The sequence below is a fragment of the Pan paniscus genome, chromosome 10 (genome assembly GCF_029289425.2).
Source record: "Pan paniscus chromosome 10, NHGRI_mPanPan1-v2.0_pri, whole genome shotgun sequence".
Classification (NCBI taxonomy): Eukaryota; Metazoa; Chordata; class Mammalia; order Primates; family Hominidae; genus Pan; species Pan paniscus.
In genome coordinates this window covers 53,359,453-53,379,602 of record NC_073259.2, presented here as the reverse complement: position 1 = coordinate 53,379,602, position 20,150 = coordinate 53,359,453, and the positions used below count along the sequence as shown (strand labels likewise).

Sequence of the window (20,150 nt, the reverse complement as noted above, 5' to 3'; positions counted from 1 at the left end):
TTTTTTTTTTTTTTTGAGACGGAGTCTCGCTCTGTCGCCCAGGCTGGAGTGTCGTGGCACGATCTCAGCTCACTGCAAGCTCTGCCTCCCGGGTTCACGCCATTCTCCTGCCCCAGCCTCCCGAGTAGCTGGGACTACAGGCGTGCACCACCTCGCCCAGCTAATTTTTTGTATTTTTAGTAGAGATGGGGTTTCACCGTGTTAGCCAGGATGGTCTCGATCTCCTGACCTCTTGATCCGCCCGCCTTGGCCTCCCAAAGTGCTGGGATTACAGGCATGAGCCACGGCTCCCGGCCCTTTTGTTTGTTTGTTTGTTTGTTTGTTTGTTTGTCTGAGACGGCGTCTTGCTCTGTCGCCCAGGCTGGAGTGCAGTGGAGCGATCTCGGCTCACTGCAAGCTCCACCTCCCGGGTCTACTGACCTTTCTTTATATGTTACTTAAATACTACTTGAAAAGTTATCAAACTGAGATAATTTTCTTTCCACTTTTCTTATTAATTTATATTTTAGTAAGTAAAAATAAAGTGTTTTCCTTAAACAATTGACTTTTCTAACCTAGTAAATTATAAGGCCCATTAATGTTTAATACTTTGTATTCCCAAAAAGGAAAATCTTAATGTAATAAATGATTTTGTTGCATTATTTTATCAGTTATACTTCTAAAGACTGATCAGCTTATACATTTATAGACTGATAAAAATAATTTTAAAATAAATTTCTTCCCAGTACAAATGGAGATTGGCTTTACAACGTTACTCATATTCTTGATGTATCCTTTAAATTCCTTTACAACATTTGTATTACAGTTTATAATTTACAAATTATTAATAGTTGCTGTGTTACTTAATTGTTACCACAATTCTGTGAAGTGGATGTCAGTAATGTTATTTCATGGAAAAAGACACTTTAGCTCAGAATTGAAGGTCACGTAGCTGGTAAGGGTTGAGGGGCCCTCAAGTTGGTTCCTCCACCGCGAGCCCGCAGATCTTTGTCCATACCTGGGCAATTTCAAAGCCATGTCAGTACTTTTGTTAAAACACTTGTTTGTACTGCTTTTACAAATCCCTTATAAGCACACACTAATTAGGAAATCATATCCTTTATAGAAAATGGCCAAGACGTGATTCATCTTCTCCTAACCCTCTGTCTTTTTCTCAACTAGGCACTAGTAAGCATCTTGTATGAAACTGAAAAAGTACTACACTTTTTGGGTTATAACAAAGCAAGTTTATTTTCATCTCTAACAGTTCCTGGCTGATCACCGTGTTCCATGCCACAGAAAAGCCTGAATAATTCCTTTAAACAACGTACTGAAGCCAAGAATTAGCATTCTTTCTGGCTGAATTGCAACTGCACACAGGTTGGCCTCTCATTTTTACAACAATGTTTTCATTAGATCAGCTGAAAGGCTGACTTCTCTGAATGCAAAGTGAGAAACAGACAAGGAAGAGGAGTTTGAGCAAGAAATACTCTCTAGTGAGTCCCTTGTGTACATTTTCTCAAATTTTAAATAGTAAGTTTATTCTTATGTGCAATCAAGGACTATTTATTTTTATTTTATTATACATAAGAATCTTTTATTTGTGTGTTATTGCATATGTTCATATATAAACATATATGTTTACATGTTCTTTCAAACTCTGGTGGTGTCCCCAAAACAGTGTGCTGTGATGATCAGCATGAACCAATCATCCCAAAGCAGGGTCTACAGAAGGTCTGAGTGGGTATAATTGCTTTCTAGTGGCAATTCATTATTGCAAATTACAAAGTCAGATATACCATAGTGCATCTGTGTGGAATTATAAAGTATTCATTATTGTTATTTTCATTCCTAGATTCAACATGCTTTAAAAAAACATAAAATAAAAATAAGCAGAATAATTCTATGAAGATGAATTTTAGTAGTTGTAAACAATATGTCTTTTTTTCTGAAACACATGAGCAATTGATTTTTATTAGTGGGAGGGGAAGAATAACATTGCACTAAATTCAATCTTCTGATAAACATGATGTTAATGTTATTAAATATCATAGCCAATTGTAATTATTTTGGAAACAAGAGCAGACTATGAAGTGCATCTTGTGTTTGCCCATGGCCAACAATTAAAATTCAATTTATACAGGAGAAAAAAATAAATACATTATAGATTTGGTGTTTAATGATATTTATTCTGACATTTATGAACTGAACTCTAGTATGTTTCAATTAACCCAGTGTAAGAGGAAACAACCAGCAATGTGAGGGCTTATTTAGTTAGATACAGTGCATAGGAACTTGTCTTCATTTAAAATTTTTGTATTTTGTTCATCATGAATTTTTGCATCAATTTTGCTGCTTTAGGATATTGCATTAAAATATTATTTATCTTTATTAGGGATTTTTTTTTGGAGTTCCCTTAAATTTTGCACCTGAGGCAAGTGCCTTATTGTTTCATCCTGGTCCTGGCCCTGTACTGTTTAGATATTTTAAAGGCAATAATAAATTGTAATATTTATAGAAATATACCTCTAGGAAAGGTTTCATCCTTGGCCCACTAATTAGTTATGTGTAAATATCTCTAACAGAACATTATTAAAAATAAAAAATGGGAAACATATGTAGAGAGGAGAAGACCTAAGGGCCTATGAACTCTGTTGCAGAGAAGTGAGAAGAGAGTTCTGTTAGGTTGTTTTGCACTCAGGCACAGTGTTCTTTTAACAGGTGGTGAAACAAAAACTGTAACCCTATTGAGATTGGAGGAGCTCTATAGCCTTAGTCATGCCAAGCTTTGTATTTTGTTAAATACTACCAAATCCCTCTTTATAAAGCAATCAACTTTTTTTAGCACCTCAGAGTATGCCACTGTTACCTGGAAAGAGGGGGTTCCTTGGAGAATAAATTGGCAGTCTTTGTAACCTCAGTTATTCTGGAGAGGCATTCACCAAATCAGTGATCCAGAGAAAGAACAGCCCTCAGGCCCAGGGTTGCATTCAGAAAATTTTCAGAGGAAATCGTTAAAATCTCTTTGAGTCTTTTCTAAAGGGCCAACTTAGATGCAATATTATCTGGAACTGGAAATAAAACTAGCACTAGAATAATAAAATTTTCAGTAATAAAGCATGTATAAATGGAATCAGAACATTTCTATGGTAAACTTTTGTTAAAATACGGCCATTAGATTTTCATATGCATGGATGTGTGTATATGTGCATGTGTGTGAATGTGTGTATTTTCAATGCTTTAGGTATTGAAGCCATGAAAAGAATTAGTAAAGGGTGTATATATAGCTTATACCAATTCACATATTGGGTTCAAATAGGAATTTTAGAGTCTAGATGCCATATAAGGAATACATAAAGCTTAACATATAACATGCCATTAACAAAAATATAATCACAAATATTTCTAAAATGTGTGTAAAGAGGGGATGATCAGAGATTGTGCAAGAGACTGAGACTGGCCTGACTTGATTCATGCTTTTTCTGTTACGTGAACTTTATTGGATAGTCTAAAGCACATGGTATATGCAAAATAATAAATATAAAATATGAAGCTATTACATTTTACTAGTGACAATGAAATAAGCAGGGGCGGGTGCATTATGAAACTAATGAGGTGGAAACTCCCTTATTAGTGTTTCAATTTTAATTCATTGTTTTCCAATCCTGTGAGCTGAGTCTTGCTTTGCTTATTGAGTCAGAAACCTCAGTGCATTTTCATTTGTTCATAATTATAGTCTGTCCATGTACTAAAGAAGCCTGCTCTAAGAGAAACCCAGGAAATAAATTCAATAGGATCTCATGAAACTTTTAGAATATTCTAATAAGAAATCACATTAGACATAAGTTTAATTCTGCTACAATTAGAGAAAAGATTGAGGCTTGTGAAAGCTTGTTGAATTAGGATCACACTCAGAGAGTATTAGAATCTGGGCTAGAACCATTTCTCAGGCTTGCAAACTAAAATTCTTTTCTTCATATCAGTCTGTCATCCTGTATTCTTTCCATGAATGGTCACTATGTATATTTTTTACTTTGGCTTTAGGATAATTTGCCGAGAAGCTTAATTTTGAAGTAAAATAAAGTCAATGTCTAGTGTTATTTCTTTCTTTTATAATGTTGTTCTTGCAAATATTCTGCTAGATATGGGAAACTCTATATACTTAAGAGGGATATGTTCTTATTTAGACAGCCCAGACAGAGGAAACCTATTTATCTAATCTGTGCTGATGCAGAAAGTCCTCAATTCAGGATTAGTCAATGATAGTGTAAATAAGTGGGAAAGATATGTATTGCTGCTTTCATGAGCAACTGAGCTGCAGAATTAATAAGCACAATAGGCACCTATAGGCTGTGGGTTGCCTATGGCCCTACCCAAGGAGAACGGCCAGTTGTAAAATTGGTTAGGGTGGGTGGTGTATTTATGAGGTCCAAAAAACAAAATATGAGATCTATTATAATTATTTGGTAATACTAATTATTTAATAATATCAATTTTATATGATTTTTAATTTTTGTTTAAAAGACAATTTAAATGGTCTTGATCTGCACCCTCTTCCTTAATGCTATGCCGAGGGAAATACACACATAGCAATTTGGACAGAACACATGGCAAGTGGCAGAGGAGGATTAGAATCTAAGTCTCCAGGGCTCCTGGCTCCTTAGATTTCTCAGAAAATTATGCTTGTAACTTTATATGGTCAAGTAAATTTACTGGAGGAGAAATCTGGTTATCCAGATACTGGAATACTAATTTTGGCTTCACCTCCAACCCTTCATATAAACTTTTTTCTCATATTTATTTCTTATCTGCAAAATAATATACTGCAGATGTTATATGGAATTGTGAATTATTCACATAATTTGGAATAAAGTTGTTTCTAAATTGCCTTCAAGTATTTGTGCTTTAAAGATAAATTATTTTTTATCCATGTGGTACAAGTAAAAAGCAAGAAGAACATGAACTTTCTTTGGCTGAAGTAATCACGCTCATTTGTTTGTCATCACATATTGTGTCTTATCACAATGTAATAGATGACTTCCATAGTAAGTTACCTAGAGGAATTTTAATTATAATATGAGAAGTTAAAGCCAGAGAATAAAGAATTAAAATCTAATCTGGTATTAAAACTAAGAAGAAGCAAAATAGAGGGGAGATATTAATACTTGTCACAGGGTTATAAGTTTGAAAGATTAACTTTATACCTATACCTGTACAATTTTTGACATGTTTTCTCTTACCCAGTAATTCAATACTGTAAGTTGAGTATTTAGGCTTACGAAAAATAAATATAAGTATCATTCTGTACCTTGATAATTTCAAAATGAATATTGAGCTGATGTTGGGAAGGCATTGAATATATCTTAACAGGACAATCAGATGATTATGGCTGTGACATAAGAATGTTTCTCTGGAATCAATGCGCCAGATAAACTGGAAAAGGAGGCTAATTAAAAAGTTGTTGTAATTGTCTAAGCAATAGAAAGAAGGGCTTCATTAGCGTGGGGACAGTGAGACGAAAAAGATTGTAGACCCCATTAAAATTGCCACTTCACATGCTGTTAATTTCTAAGGGAAGTGGAACTAAAATGCACTGTGTCAAGCTCAGGTAAGTGGAAAAGAAGTATACATATCGTGTGTGCAATATCATATCGTGGATTGGATATATGCACATTGGATATACATATATTCCAAACTTTTGTAACTAATCTTAGATAGGGAAATGTGTATAAACATTGCTTTGGTTGATATATTAGTTCTTTTTAAAATTCATGCAATATATCCACCATATGTTGACTCTAATATTAATGTTTCTGTCAAACAACACCTTCAAATAAGTTTAAACTCCATAAAAATTAATACCCCAGTTAAAGACAACTGAATTCCAGACTTGTTTTATGAGACAAAGTGCTGATAAAACACTCTATGTAAGCCTGTAGCCTACTCCTTTTCTGCTCTGACTGGCTTGGCACTTTTCGTTTTAGAAAACGATAGTTAAGTCGTTTTAGTTTTAATTTTACATTCATCCTGTACAACAGTGAGGATTCAGACATTTTTCCATCCTTTCAAATTCTCAAAACCTATATTTATTTTTAAAAATATAAGAATAGATGTGTAAACCTAGGAAATGATTTTAATATACATAGTTAACATTTCATTGACTTTCATATGTTAAATCTGTGCTGTGTGAGCAGCAGGAAGCTACAGAGACTTCCGAAAACAAAACAAAACAGTGTTAGCTTTATGATAGTGCTCAGCATGCTTCACTTTAAACAATGTTTTTCTGACCTCTGACCAGAAACTGTACATATATATATATTATATATATATATATATATATATATATATATATGTTGCTATTCTAAGTACTTTCTGGCAAGTGTGGGCTGTTATCCCTGTTCTTAACAAGCAAATTTTGCACAAAAATTAGAGCATATTTCCAAAGCAATGTATCAGCGAACATTAGTTTACATTATATATAATTGTTAGAAGCATATGTTTAGTATTGGACACAGAACTCCAGATATGATCTCATCAAATGCAATTTTCATGGAACTTATTTTTGTCAGCACACTTACCATCTTCTTTCTCTACAGTTTAAGCTCAATGACGGGAAAGATGTGTTTGACTTGTTCTCATTGGTTATCACTGTATTTGCAATGCCCTGAAGAAGCTGGAGTATAGAACAAGCTGAAGTAGGCAGACCCTCATGAGCAAAAACATGTAATTCCAAACAAGGAAGATTGTAAGATAACATAATAACTTGTTGATATAGGTGGGACGAGTTGATCAGGGAAGAGAGAAGCTCAAAACAAATTGAAGACTACATTTTTTTTTGCAAAATTAAGATCTGTAAGTGAGGATTGGTGACAAAAGGAAGGAGCCTAATATTTGAAAGAGCTCCTCAGAAGGTTGCCAAGTAGTGTGGGGTTTGTATTGTTGGAAAGGCACTCTAAGGAAGGCAGTCATGATTGTGATGTCTAAAGAGAATTTCAAAGACTGGATTCATCTCTGAATGTTTAAGGGAAGACATCGATCTATCAGTAGTTCAATTATTCATGAGAGGGAAATTTGCAATCTCACAAGACAGCACATATTTAAAGAATGATTATAGAAAATATATGTGATCTGATGAGAGTCTCCTCCACGGAGAGAAAAACTAATGGTGACTGTCAACTTTCATGAATATTTTAACAAATAAATAAACTCAATGTGATAAAGTCTGCTTTATAACGTATTCTACTGCTTCCTCTCCAGTGTAATTTCATAAATAACTACAGAAATCACACACTTAACTCTCATCTCAATATATAATTTAGCTATTATTGAATCTTCTTGCACTAAGAGAACATTTAAATTATGCTTTTAGTCTTCTACTTTTGGCCTTTTTTTTTTATTACCTTTCTCTAGTTTTTTAAAATCAAAGTTTACTAAAATACTTAAGAGACAAATTAGAGCAACTAAGTCTTTTTAAATTTTTTATTAGTATGGTTAAATAATAGTTGTACATATTTATAAGGTACATGTGATACTTTGATACAAGTATACAATATGTAATGATTAAATAAGGATAATAGAGTTATCCATCATCTCAAGTATTTATCATTTCTTTGTATTTGGAGCATTCCAATTCAACTGGCTTAATTTAAAATGTACAATAAATTATTGTTAATTTTGGTCACCCTTTTTTGCTACTGAACACCCGCTCTTATTCCTTCTATCTTACTATATTTTTGTACCCATTAACCATCCCCTCTTTATTGTTCTTTCTAATGTTTAATAGGAAAGTGGTTATTTTTCTTGATCTACTATATGGAGGAGAGATTTTAAAAATAACTTTAGATGCTGTATTTGGAAGGAAACTAACATATTTAAATGAAGACTACAATTAAATGTTTTTAAATATAATGCATGTTTCTTTAATATAAATGAATTATATATAATGTAATGCATATTTCCTTTGGTAGATATTAATTTGGAAAAATTTTTAGGTATGAGATATAATTACCTAGAGGCCTAGAAACTTGGGTAAGTAGTTTATCTTTAGTTCTATAATTATTTTTTTCCATTATATTTTAGGTACTAAATAAATGTCTCTTTGATTACAGATCTAAGCCTGATATCCTAGTAGGGAATAACATATGTATATTATGACTAGGCCACGGTTTATCTTTTCTTCTGTTTACTTTTTACTTCATTTGAGAAATCGTTTCTCCTAATCACAAGTAAAATATGAACATACTTTAAGTCTGGAAATCAGCATTCAAAAACTAAAGTGTACAAATACATAAATCCATGAGTTTAAAGAAAGACAGTAGAAAGACAGAGTTACATAATAAATTTTGTTATGTGTAGGCACCAGCAAGTTTTTTTATAAATTAAGACCTAAGTTAGACACAAATAACTAAGACAATGGTGACTTGAAATGCTAGAAACATTGCGGGGTAACATTGCCAAAAACAAGTAAGCAAACAAGAAAAAGCCCCAGAGATCAATGTGAGGCAAAAACGTAGTGTAAGTAGTATGTTGTCACTGCATAGTTACTTCATGAGTCAATTACAGATATAGATAGATTTTTAATAGTATAAAACAAAAGTTTTTTGAATTATACAGTGTGGCTTATTAATTATCCATTGTAAAAGTTACAATAGCAACTATTTAGGGCATTTGCCTCATTCCACATGATGTATGATAATGTTATTGCAGCCCAAAGCACTGATATTTCTCTATTATTCCTTTGTTTTAAATTTCTATTCTTTTTTATTTAAAATGGGCCACAAATTATAGTGTCTGTGTTATACTAGCCAGTGTACAGTTGGGACTCATTACTGAGTCTAGAATTCTACAACACTGTAAGACAGATAAGATCAAGAGTTCTCAACAAGAGTTGGACACATAAGATAAAAGTAAAGCCTTTATAATAAACCAAAATTCACTGAATTGCACACTTAAAATAGATCAATTTTAGGGTGTGCAAATTATATATCAATAAAGTTACTTTTTTTTTTCTTTTGTTTTGTTTTAATATAGAACCAGGAGAGGATTTCACTTCCAGCCATTATTGATTTGTGACTCGTAATTCTTAGGTCTTCTGTGAAATACTGTGGGGTCAATTACTCATGCCTCATTTTTATATTTTGAATTGCTCCTTTTTTCCAGATACATTCCCAACTTTAAAAATGCCCATTGAGCTTACATTCTTAAAAACAAACAGGAAACAAACAAAAATCTTTCTCTATCCCTACTTCCTTCTTTTCTGTCTTCTAAGTTTTAGACTTAAGAAAGGAATAGTCTCTGTATTATTTCAACATCTTTAACACCTCCCTTTACTATTGGGTTGACAGTGACTTTGCAGAATTCACCAGTTACCCTTGAATTGCCAGCTATAATGATTTCTGTACAATTCTCATTTTTCTAGAACTCTATCAAGTAGGTGACACACTTAAGAAACTCTTTTCATTAAAGCAGTTTTTGTTTTTGGCCTCAGTGACCTATTTTTAACATGTTATATATTTTCTCTGGCCACACTTTTATACTGTTATTTTGTTTTTTGTTTATCTTGTATATCCCACCTCTCCCAGTCTTAAATTCTTCCTACTTATGTCCCCTGCTTCTCTTGGCATTAACTGTCACACCTCTATAAAAATGGCATCCCAAACCCTAACTCTAGCCTTGACCTCTCTCTTTACTTTGGGTACATATATTCAACTTCCTTTTTGATCAATATAACATTTCTCACTAAACCTTAAAGTGAAAATCATCTGTCTTTCTCCAGACTCTATCTCCAATATCAGGTAATAGCATATCCATACATCTGGTCAACCATGCTAGGATAGTCAGGGTATCTAATTACTATGTTGTTTTTTTTTTTTAATTCTCTATATCCAATCAGTTACCAAGTCTTATCAATTCTATCTTGAAATTTCTTTTATATATGAAACCTTTCTGTGTGTATATAGTAATAAGCTCTTCCTAGGACTTAAAGGAAGGGAAAGGCTAATATTACATATGCTGTCTGGGAACACAGCATTTCCTGAATACCTTACTCTTTGGTAACACCTAGGCGGCCCTCCTGGCACAGAGTTTAGCCTAATGTAAAAGAACAAGTCTTCAGGGTCAGCACAGGATGAGTACTATCACATATGGCATATTGCAGTGAATTAGAAAAAGATTCCTTCGGTAATATACATCCTTCTTTTTAAAAAAGTCACAATGTAAATTTTTTAAGAAAAATATATTTTACTGCCATCTATGGGAAAAAGTCTGGAATGAATATACAAATCTGCATTGTCTATGCTCTGATATGTCGTGTTCTAAGGGGTGCATAAACTGCATGAGCACACATGGTAGCTCTGCGTAATGCTGTGCTTTTCAAACCCCGGTCCAACCGTTTAGTAGCTTAACCTTGGTAATATACTCAACAACTTTGAGCTTCAGATTCATCACCTATGGCATGATTAATAACACTGTCTCTTTCAGTCAGTCTTTGGGAAGCGTAAATATGGAAATATGTATAAGTAACAAGCAACTTCAAATTTACCTGTAGATGTTTTCTGTCTACTGCCTCAAAAGCACATCATGACAAGATACCAGATTGTGGAAGTCCTTACGCTAATGTAAAGGGGCAATGAAAACACTGTTGGTTTTAACATTTCACTACAAATCATTAAACATGTCTTCAGGACTATTTATTTGAGGTAATTTCAAAAGAACCAGAGGAACAGTCATCCTATTTTTTTAATAACTCAGGATATAGCCTGGAATCTAATTATACCTGAAAGTTGGACAAAACTATGTGAAGTCTTATTACCAAACTATAAAAAAGTATCTTGGCTTCACCATTTCCATGTTATCATCATATTTTATTGTTCTCCTATTTCAGAGGTCAGCAAAGCACAGGCCATGGACTATATCCAACCCCTGTACTGTTTTTGTAAATAAAGTTTTATTGGAACATAGCCACATGCATTCATTTATATACAGTCTAGGCTGCTTTCCTGATACAAGGTCAGAATTGGGTAGTTGTCACAGAGACCGTATGGTCTGGAAAGAATAAAGTATTTATCTGGCCTTTATGCAAAATATTTGTGAACCCCTGATTTTTTATCCATTTTAAAATACCAATTCACTTGACTTTCCATTTTGCTCAATTCTACAAATAGACAAAAAATATTATATTAATCTGGAGCATAGTGAGTCTCATTTTGCCTTTCAAAGTATCTTTTATGAATGAACATAAACCTAATTATAGCATGCTGGCTTAAACACGAACAATCCCTTAGGTTTTATCTCAAAAAACAAAACAAAACTAACCAAAAAAAACCTAAGACAAAGCAACTTGTTCATTTTTGCCAGATTTTTATTGGAACTACATAGAAAATATTTCCTATAAGAAATTGGCTCTCAACGACTGATTATTTTGTCATTAAAATATAATAGTGGGGAAAAGTCCATTTAATAGTTTTAGAAGAGCCATGTTATTTGATGATACAGTGACTGAGTTAGTTGCCTGTTTGAAACTATTTTTGGTTGATAGTCAGGAAATTCCATGAGTGCCTACTTCGTTCATTAAATCAAGTAGTTGAAACCTTTCCTTTTCACATGGAAAAATGACTAAAAATTAGGCAGCATATTGTTATGGAAAAATATGAACAGTCAGGTAGATGTAGTCTTACTCAAATACTAGCTGTATAATTTTGGGATAGACTTTAGTTTCCACATTTCTGAAAGCAAAATAAATAATCTTTTTTTTTTAAGGATTTTCGATAATTATGTTAAAATCTTAGTAAATAACAGTTTCTTAATTAATAGTATGGTAAAGATTGAGTTCATTAAGTAAAATATGTCAAATTTACTCAGAATATTCTTCAAAAACTCTATTTCTCAAATTTCCCAATCTGTTTGTGTGAATTTATTTAGCAATTTTTTTGTGTGCTACTTCTCATTCTTAAAAACAAGTTAAGAACTTAACCTTACTCACCTTTTTCCACTTACCTTTTAAAATAATTCTACCAAGGACACTTATAATTTAAAAGCTAGTTGTCTGGTATCATTTGGATGTTTAGATACAGCTAAAGGAATAATTAGTTATGGAGTAAGAAAATAAACAGCAAACCTTAAGAGATTAATTTTTTTATTGAGCTTTCCAAAGTCCTAAACATCAGTGGCCAGGGATTGAACCTTAATTATAAGTACAGCCTCCAAAAGCATTGCTGTCATTTAAGACATTCTTTTAAATGTGTTTCTTTAGAGTTAAGCCATGAAAGTGAAGTTTTCCTATTATTGACTGTAAAACAGTTAAGAGATGCTTTGGAATCCAACGTAGAAGTTCCTCAAAGTTAAATGAAAATAAGAGCAGAAGTTAAATCTATTTTTAAAAGAAGAAATTGAATATAAAAAGTGTCATTGCCATTGATATCAAAGTGCAGGTATAATCATAGTTCAGCAGGATATATTTTAGCTAGATTATGAAAGCTTTTCATAGATGAGTGCAGTTCAAAGCAATCTGATTCTGGTTTCTGTTTCTGCCATTGTTATGAGGACTTTTTTACATTGGAAGACTAAATCTCCCCAAACAGGTGTCATTCTGGAGCAAATTGAAAGAGTTCGAGCTTGGATTATAGTCAGGATTCCTAAGATCTTCTGGACCACGTGTCTTTCTCTTGAAAAGCCTTCAGACCAAAGTGTGTTCTCTTTTTATATCCTATTCTAGGCCATAGTCCTACCATGCCTAAAAGTGACCTGCTTTGGAGATATGGCTGATCAGTACAGGTATATGGAAGAAATTCTCTGTGAACTTTGTAATTCACAAATTTTAAGAAGTTGCTATAATTGTACAGGATGAACATGGGAAGCTATGTATCTCAGTTTGTCTACCTAAGATGGGCATCCTGGGAGGATGACAGGTGAACTTGTCACGTACATATCCCAATTGGGAAAACGAATAAGGAATTATCTGAATGATTAGGTTTTGAAGTTTAAGACCCCTAGGAATTCAAAATATTCGAGAAGAAAATTCTGACAATGATCAATAATTTATTTAGTTAACAACACTGTGGGCAGCTACAATATGGTTTCAGCTACAATATGGCAGCTACAGTATTTCAATTGATTCCCATGCTACCTATCAAAATAAAATAAAATTTGAAAGTCTTTCTTATATTTGCATGTCTGATATTTTCATAGAGAGTGCCATTGTGTGAGAATAAAATGTCAAATTCTCTATTCTCGGGAGGCTGACATGGAGGGATCACTTGAGGACAGGAGTTTGAGGCCAGCCTGGGCAACACAGTGAGATTCCATCTAAGAAAAAAAAAAAAACACCAATCCTCATTTCAAGGTTCATCTCAAAAATCCATGAATCAAAAGAGGAGGCCTTTAAGGAGAGGTTAAGGCATTCTATTCAAGCCTCTTTTTTTTTTTTTTTTTTTTAGAGGTTCAGGGTTTGTTGAGTAGGAAGGTACGATGTGGCTCCTGGAATGACGCTCATACCAAAGGGTAGAATTTTCGTTTTAAAAGAATTTTATGCAAAAATGATGGAAATCTTTTTTTTTTAATTTCTAAGGGTGATATGACTCATTAATGCATCAGGCTTTTTTTTACACTAGACAGCAATCACATACTCACTACTAAGGTTACCTCTGTTAGCAAGAGGTATCTCATCCATAAGCAGCTAATAATGGGAACCAAATAGATGAAATAAATCAGATGTGAAACAAATATAAGACCCTCGAAATGTAAGTGACCAGCAAAGAGAATAGTGCATCTTGGGACATAAGCTATGACTATATTAGACCTTCAAAGCCATATTTGCACAGATAGGTAAAGTGCTAGGAACAGGTGAACTCACAACCATACCTGTGGGACAAAAGGCCTCAGATGAGATAAACAGTGAAGTCAGAAGAAGAGAGATTTTATATAAGCCACTAGAAGACACAATAGCACTGCACTCTCACACTTGGGTCTCTGTCTCTTTGGACATCTGTCTTGACCATTCCAATAGAAAATTTAAATCTTGGTTCAGGCTGGGCCATTGATCCTGCTCCCAGTCCTCTATTGAGTATGTGTCAGAGATCCCTGGGTGAACTTTCCTCTCTTTTCCTAAGGGTTCCATGGGAGACAAATATTTCTTCTGCATGTATTAGGAACAAACTTAAATGTGGTACAAATTTTGTTATTTTATTATCTTGTATGGGCTAACGGGAGGGTTAGTCATTGTTAAATTTCTGCCTCCCATTAAATTTCATCATTAATCAATTTTTTTAAACCAATATCTGGGTTGAAATGAGTCACCAAGGTGAAGAACTGGAACATAAAAACCCAAAAGCAACATGATCAAGGGAATATAGCAGACTAAAAGGCCCTAAATTTAATTGTTTCTGTGTGTACACTGTGTCTTCTCAGTTGTTCTCTATTATAGTCAGAATGGATCCTTATTGATTTATTTAACGCATGTTTATATTTTGGTTTCTGCATCTGATCTCATATTTTCTCAGGAGAATATAATGCTTTTCCTTTAGAATACAATGTTAATTATCAAGGTAACTGAGATTTGGAAATTTAATGGGCTCTTTCTGTTCTCTTCCTACTATTAATTTTTTATTAGTCATCTTGAGAGAATAAATATTTTTAGAATACTATCTGAATATAATTTTGTCTTGTCACATGAGAAATTGTTAATTTTTGAAGTTTAATTTTGTTACATAATAGTAATTTGAGTGAAACCATCCCCTATTACCTATCTATCGATATGCACACATATTTTTTAAAAGTTCCAATAATAGTGTTGTACATCATAAAGTGGGACAAATTCAGCAGTGATATTAAAGTATTATAGTTTTATTTGAAGTATTAATTTCTAATAGAAGTTGATAATGCTGAATAAGATGGTGTTTTGGATATGAACCATTAACAGGCTTTGAAAAAATAAAAAAAAGGTCAAACCCTTTTAGCTTAAATGTATTTACTGATTTTATAAATGTAATTTATGAATATGCCAAAACCTTATATAATAGTCAAAACAACAACTTAAAACTTCTTAGGGATTAAAATGCAACTGATCTTCTATAGAACAAATTGAAAATTTTTGCTAAAAGTAAGAACATTTTAATCTTCTAGTTAACTTACTATAATTTCATAATTACTGATTTGTAGATATCCACTTTGGATCATTTCTAGTGTAGTTACTAGATGAGGTCTGTCTAACACTGAAATTTGCTGGAGGGACAATTGGAATGATGCATATTTGAGGAAAATTTAGGAAAATTGGGTTACCCAAGTAGATGGAGGTTTATGGACTTATTTTGTTGATAGGAGAAAGTGATTTTTCCAGCTTCATAACTGATCCCCTGATTCCAGTGTTCTCTACCTGCAAAATAATGGGCTGCATTTTATAATATCATAGTTGAGTGAAAGAATCCACAATCTATATGGGGTAGCCAAATAAAAAAAATTTAAAATGATGAATTATCTAGTTTTTCCAAGGTATAAAATGATGACTTAATCCTAACAGAAGCAATAGAGGAAGGGTGTGCATGCTGTTGCCAGAGACATAAAGGAAATAAATATGACAGTATTTATGATAGATTAGATGAAAGGAATAAAGAAAAGAGGAGAGAAATTGGTTTTGGGGTTTCTTCTATAGCATGAGGGAAATTTTCAAATGAATGTAAGTAAGAATATAAACTGTTTTGTTAGAGAAGAATATGAGTTTGGTCTCTATTTTGCTTTTAAAGTACCAGTGGGAGCTCAGCTTCATTTATTCTATAGGACATAGAAAGTTGAGTGAAGAAAAGAGTCAAAGATTGAGTCCTAGCTCCATTAAATATATTTATTAAAGATTTTAGAGTGGGTGATTTCTCTGAAAGAATTAGTATAACAACAGAAGAACATAAAGCTGGCATTTTAAACATAATTATCAGATGAACAGTTTTGAATAAAATATAGCTGTGTGAGATTAAAAAATATATGTGAGAAGATGCAAGCTGAAAGCCAGTCTTGCCTCCTATACCTGACTCAAAGATCTCAAAAGATTTTGTGAATTTTGAATTTGTTTTTTGTTAGTTTGCTTGAAATTAAAATGTTGACTTCTACAAAGTGAATAAAGTAGATTAAAGGCTGATCATCAGACTCCCTTGATAATGCAAATTACATAGAACACAACTCTAGTAAACATCAATTTCAATATGTTATTGACAATGTGACTTCTCTTACCTTAAGCATCTTCTTTCATATGGTATTATCACCATTCCAGTAACAATGTTTCAGGTAAAATATGATTTAAAACAACTTGTATTTTAGAATCACAACACTCCTTCACTCGTTGTGTGAAACACGTAAATCAGGTAATAAAAAAACAAAAAGATGAATAAAGAAGGGAAACTCTTCTTATGCTAGAAATTCATTTTGAGAGATGTCATTCATTAATGCTGAGGTAAATATTATAAAAATGAAAGACACTTTTTCTTAACATTAGTAAGTAAAATATAGATGGAAATTATATGTACAACATAGTTACAAATTTCTTACCAATTAATTTCTTTATACTGACCATCTTCACTTGTAGATTAAATTTGTCAATTTTATGCTAAATTTTCAGCTAACAGTAAAGAAAAATAGATATTCTCTTCAAGATTCCCACAGTGTAGTTAAAAATATCAGATATGTAAACAAATTATTACAGCATAGTGTAATCCCCTGCTACAGAAGCCCAAAGGGTGCTATTACTCATTTTGACTGGATGGTTCAGGACTAGGGAAAATATGAATCTTTATCAAACTTCTAAAAGAAAATATAATTTCTGAATTTAGACCTGCATTTGTCTGGAGATGAGTCTTCATATGGCACTATCAATATATTTTTTAGAAAGTGGGGATTTAAAATGTGAAACTTGCACCTGTGGTCTGCTACTTACTTTTCTCACACAGCAGTTCCCCCAATAGTAGTACTTTAGTTAAATGCATTAAGAAGTTGAGTGGAAAAGCTTTGGTAATTGTTTTATTTAAGGTAATGGAACTTATGTACAGGCAATGCAATGAGTCACTTCAGTTTTTCAAGATAAATAGAGATAGTTTTAAAGATTATATCGAGGGTTCTCTTTCTGGCAGGTTATAGATGAAAAACTCTAAAATATGACTGTAAGAAACTTGTTTTTAAATGTTTTGCTGAGCGGGCTAGAAAAGAAAGTATTCCAAGAGGATAAAGATGAAGTGAAAGCAGGGACCCTGAGAGGCAAGCAAGTGCCAAGCTTGGAATGTAAGATAAAGCCTGGTTTGCCCAAGTTGGAGACTGATAGAAAAGCTCCCCAGAGAGCAGGATCCCAAAGGGCAATACTGTAAGAACAGGTTCAACAGGGTCGTGTTCTTTATGGGAAATAAACCTATCACTGGGAATATACATCAAAGAAATGTACTTACCCACACCTTGCCACTGATTGGATTGGCACAAATCTGCCCTTAGAATTCAGAAATATAAGGTAGCCTTCACTCAGGTTTGGGGGCAGAATTCACCTGCGTGGTCCAACAAACCTCAACTCACACCTTTGAGTGGTTACAGATTCATAGTCATGGGGTGGATGCAAAAGGAATCCTTCGTAGTGTGAACCTAAATTCAAGGCATTTCCTAGATACAGTTCTAAGGAAATGAGTAAATCATCTGAAAATTATAAAATGTAAAAAATAAAATAGACTTAAAGCTAACAAAAGCATGACAGGAGATCTAGACTTACAAAGATTTCAGATATTGGAAGTATCAGACACAGAAAAAAACTAGTATTATATTAATTTTCTTTTGCTGTCTGTATTGTTCCATTTTTGCATCACTATGAAGAAACACCTACAGACGGGGTAATTTATAAAGAAAAGAGGTTTAATTGGCCCATGGTTCTGTAGGCTGTACAGGAAGGATGGTGCCAGCATCTCCTCAGTTTCTGGTGAGGCCTCAGGGAGCTTTCACTCATAGTGGAAGACGAAGTGGGAACAGGCACGTCACGTGGCAAGGAAGGGGGTGAGAGAGAAGGGGGAGGTACTGTCTCACGTGTCCGTGTGAAGAGACCACCAAACAGGCTTTGTGTGAGCAACAAGGCTGTTTATTTCACCTGGGTGCGGGCGGGCTGAGTCCAAAAAGAAAGTCAGCAAAGGGTGGTGGATTATCATTAGTTCTTATAGGTTTTGGGATAGGTGGTGGAATTAGGAGCAATGTTTTGTGGGCAGTGGGTGGATCTCACAAAGTACATTCTCAAGGGTGGGGAGAATTACAAAGAATCTTCTTAAGGGTGGGGGAGATGACAAAGTACATTGATCAGTTAGGGTGGGGCAGAAACAAATTACAATGGTGGAATGTCATCAGTTAAGGCTATTTTCACTTCTTTTGTGGATCTTCAGTTGCTTCAGGCCATCTGGATGGCTTAGCTTGGGCTCAGAGGCCTGACAGTAGGGTACTCTTTTAAACAACCAGATCTCACATTAACTAACTGAGGGAGGTTCACTTATTACCATGGGGATGGTGCTGTCATGTATGAGGGATCTGCCCCCATGAGCCAATCACCTTGACCTGGCCTCACCTACAACATTGGGGATTACATTTCGACATGAGATTCAGAAGGGACAAACACCCAAACTACATCACTGCCATAACAAATTATCACGCACATTGTGTCTTATGACAACAGCTCTGTAAAAACATAGTTCTGTAGGTCAGACATCCAGTATGGGCATTACCAGACTAAAATCAAGGTATTGTTAGGTTATATTTCTTTCTTGAGACTCTATGGGAAAATCATTCTCCAACTCATTTGGGTTATTGGCAGAAGTCAGTTTCTGTGGTTATAGGACTGAGCTCCTTATTTTCTTGTGCTGCTCTAGGTTGAAGGTTGCACTCAGCTTCTAAAGGCCACAGAAAGCCTTTGTGTACCACCTCTTCATCTTCAAAGCCAGCAACAGCTGATTAAGTCCTTCTCACATCACATCTCTCTCTAGCCCTTTCAGTCTAAGCTGGCAGTGTTTCTGGTGATATGAAATTCTCAACAACTCTGTGAGTGTCTTGTGTATGTCACAAGGCTTTACTTCATTAGATAAGAGGCATGTCCATGGATCTTTCCAAGGTGATCCCTTCATTTTTGGCTTCTGCTGAGATGGCTGAAGGAACTTATAAGGTAGAAGATATTTACAAAGTGGTTGCTTTGAATATTATTAGTAGAAGTATGGGCATTAGAGACTGTCCAATCTTCAGAACTGGAAATCCAAGGGAAACTGAAGCAGGATAAATTAAAAGAAAATTATGCCTAAATACATAAAAATGAAATGCAGGACGTCAACAATAAAGAAGAACTGGAAGCAGAGAAACAAGGGAAAGCATCAGTGAAGGAAAGGCAATTGGACTGATAACTTCTAAATTGCAACAATGGAATCCAGAAGATACTAGAATGTGGGATCTATCTAGAAGATTCCATCTCTCTGTGAATACCTTCCATGTCACTCTGCTCACTTCCATCTTTCAGTTATACATTTAACCGGCCTCATTATTGTATTTATTCCCTTGTCCTTTAAATTCAGTTTAGCACTTCTAATATCTAATAAATGAGTATAAATCTGTGTCACATATTTAATTATTCATTTATTCAACCAATATTTGTCATCAGCTCACTATGATGTTCGTTATAGGCCAAGATTTACTGGAATACTGGGGATATATTAAAAATCTGCCTCTATATCAAGTTATTTATTTATATCAATTTTTCCAATTTAGAAGTTATAAGTATAAAGTCATACTGTTCATCTTATTTATAATATAACCTCTCAATTGTTTATCACTTAAAAACCTTTATCTTTATAACTTTTATCTTATATAATTTTCAAACAATTCCATGGTCTCTCCTAAATGTTACAGTTGACTCAGGACTTGGCAGCTATCATCAATCAACAATAATTTGTTTAGCACCAAATATGTGCTCACTACTCTGCTTAGCACTTTTGGGCACACGGGGAAAAGTGTTACAGCACAGCTGCATCTTTCAGTGTCATTAGAGACTATTCATTATATTGCATTTGGCAGACTCCGCTTTTTGTTATTTTTATAATTGAATTATTTTGGATTTTTAATAACTTCTAGTTCCTCATCATTTGTATTAGAATAAATTATAGAATAGATGTTCAAAGTTGTTGCTTTATTTTTCT

The 20,150-nt window shown here is 33.8% G+C and overlaps 1 protein-coding gene across 7 annotated transcripts in view; it reads left to right on the top strand.

Moving 5' to 3' along the window:
• Positions 1-20,150, top strand: part of CNTN1 (contactin 1) — a 384,511-nt gene that overhangs the window by 77,987 nt on the left and 286,374 nt on the right. Inside the window, exon 2 of one of the 7 annotated variants that reach the window (XM_063593095.1) lies at positions 1,247-1,359. The exons of the other annotated variants lie outside the window; for them this stretch is intronic. The gene's annotated coding sequence lies outside the window, so the exon portion shown is untranslated. The remainder of the gene's footprint in view (positions 1-1,246; positions 1,360-20,150) is intronic. 7 annotated transcript variants of the gene reach the window in all.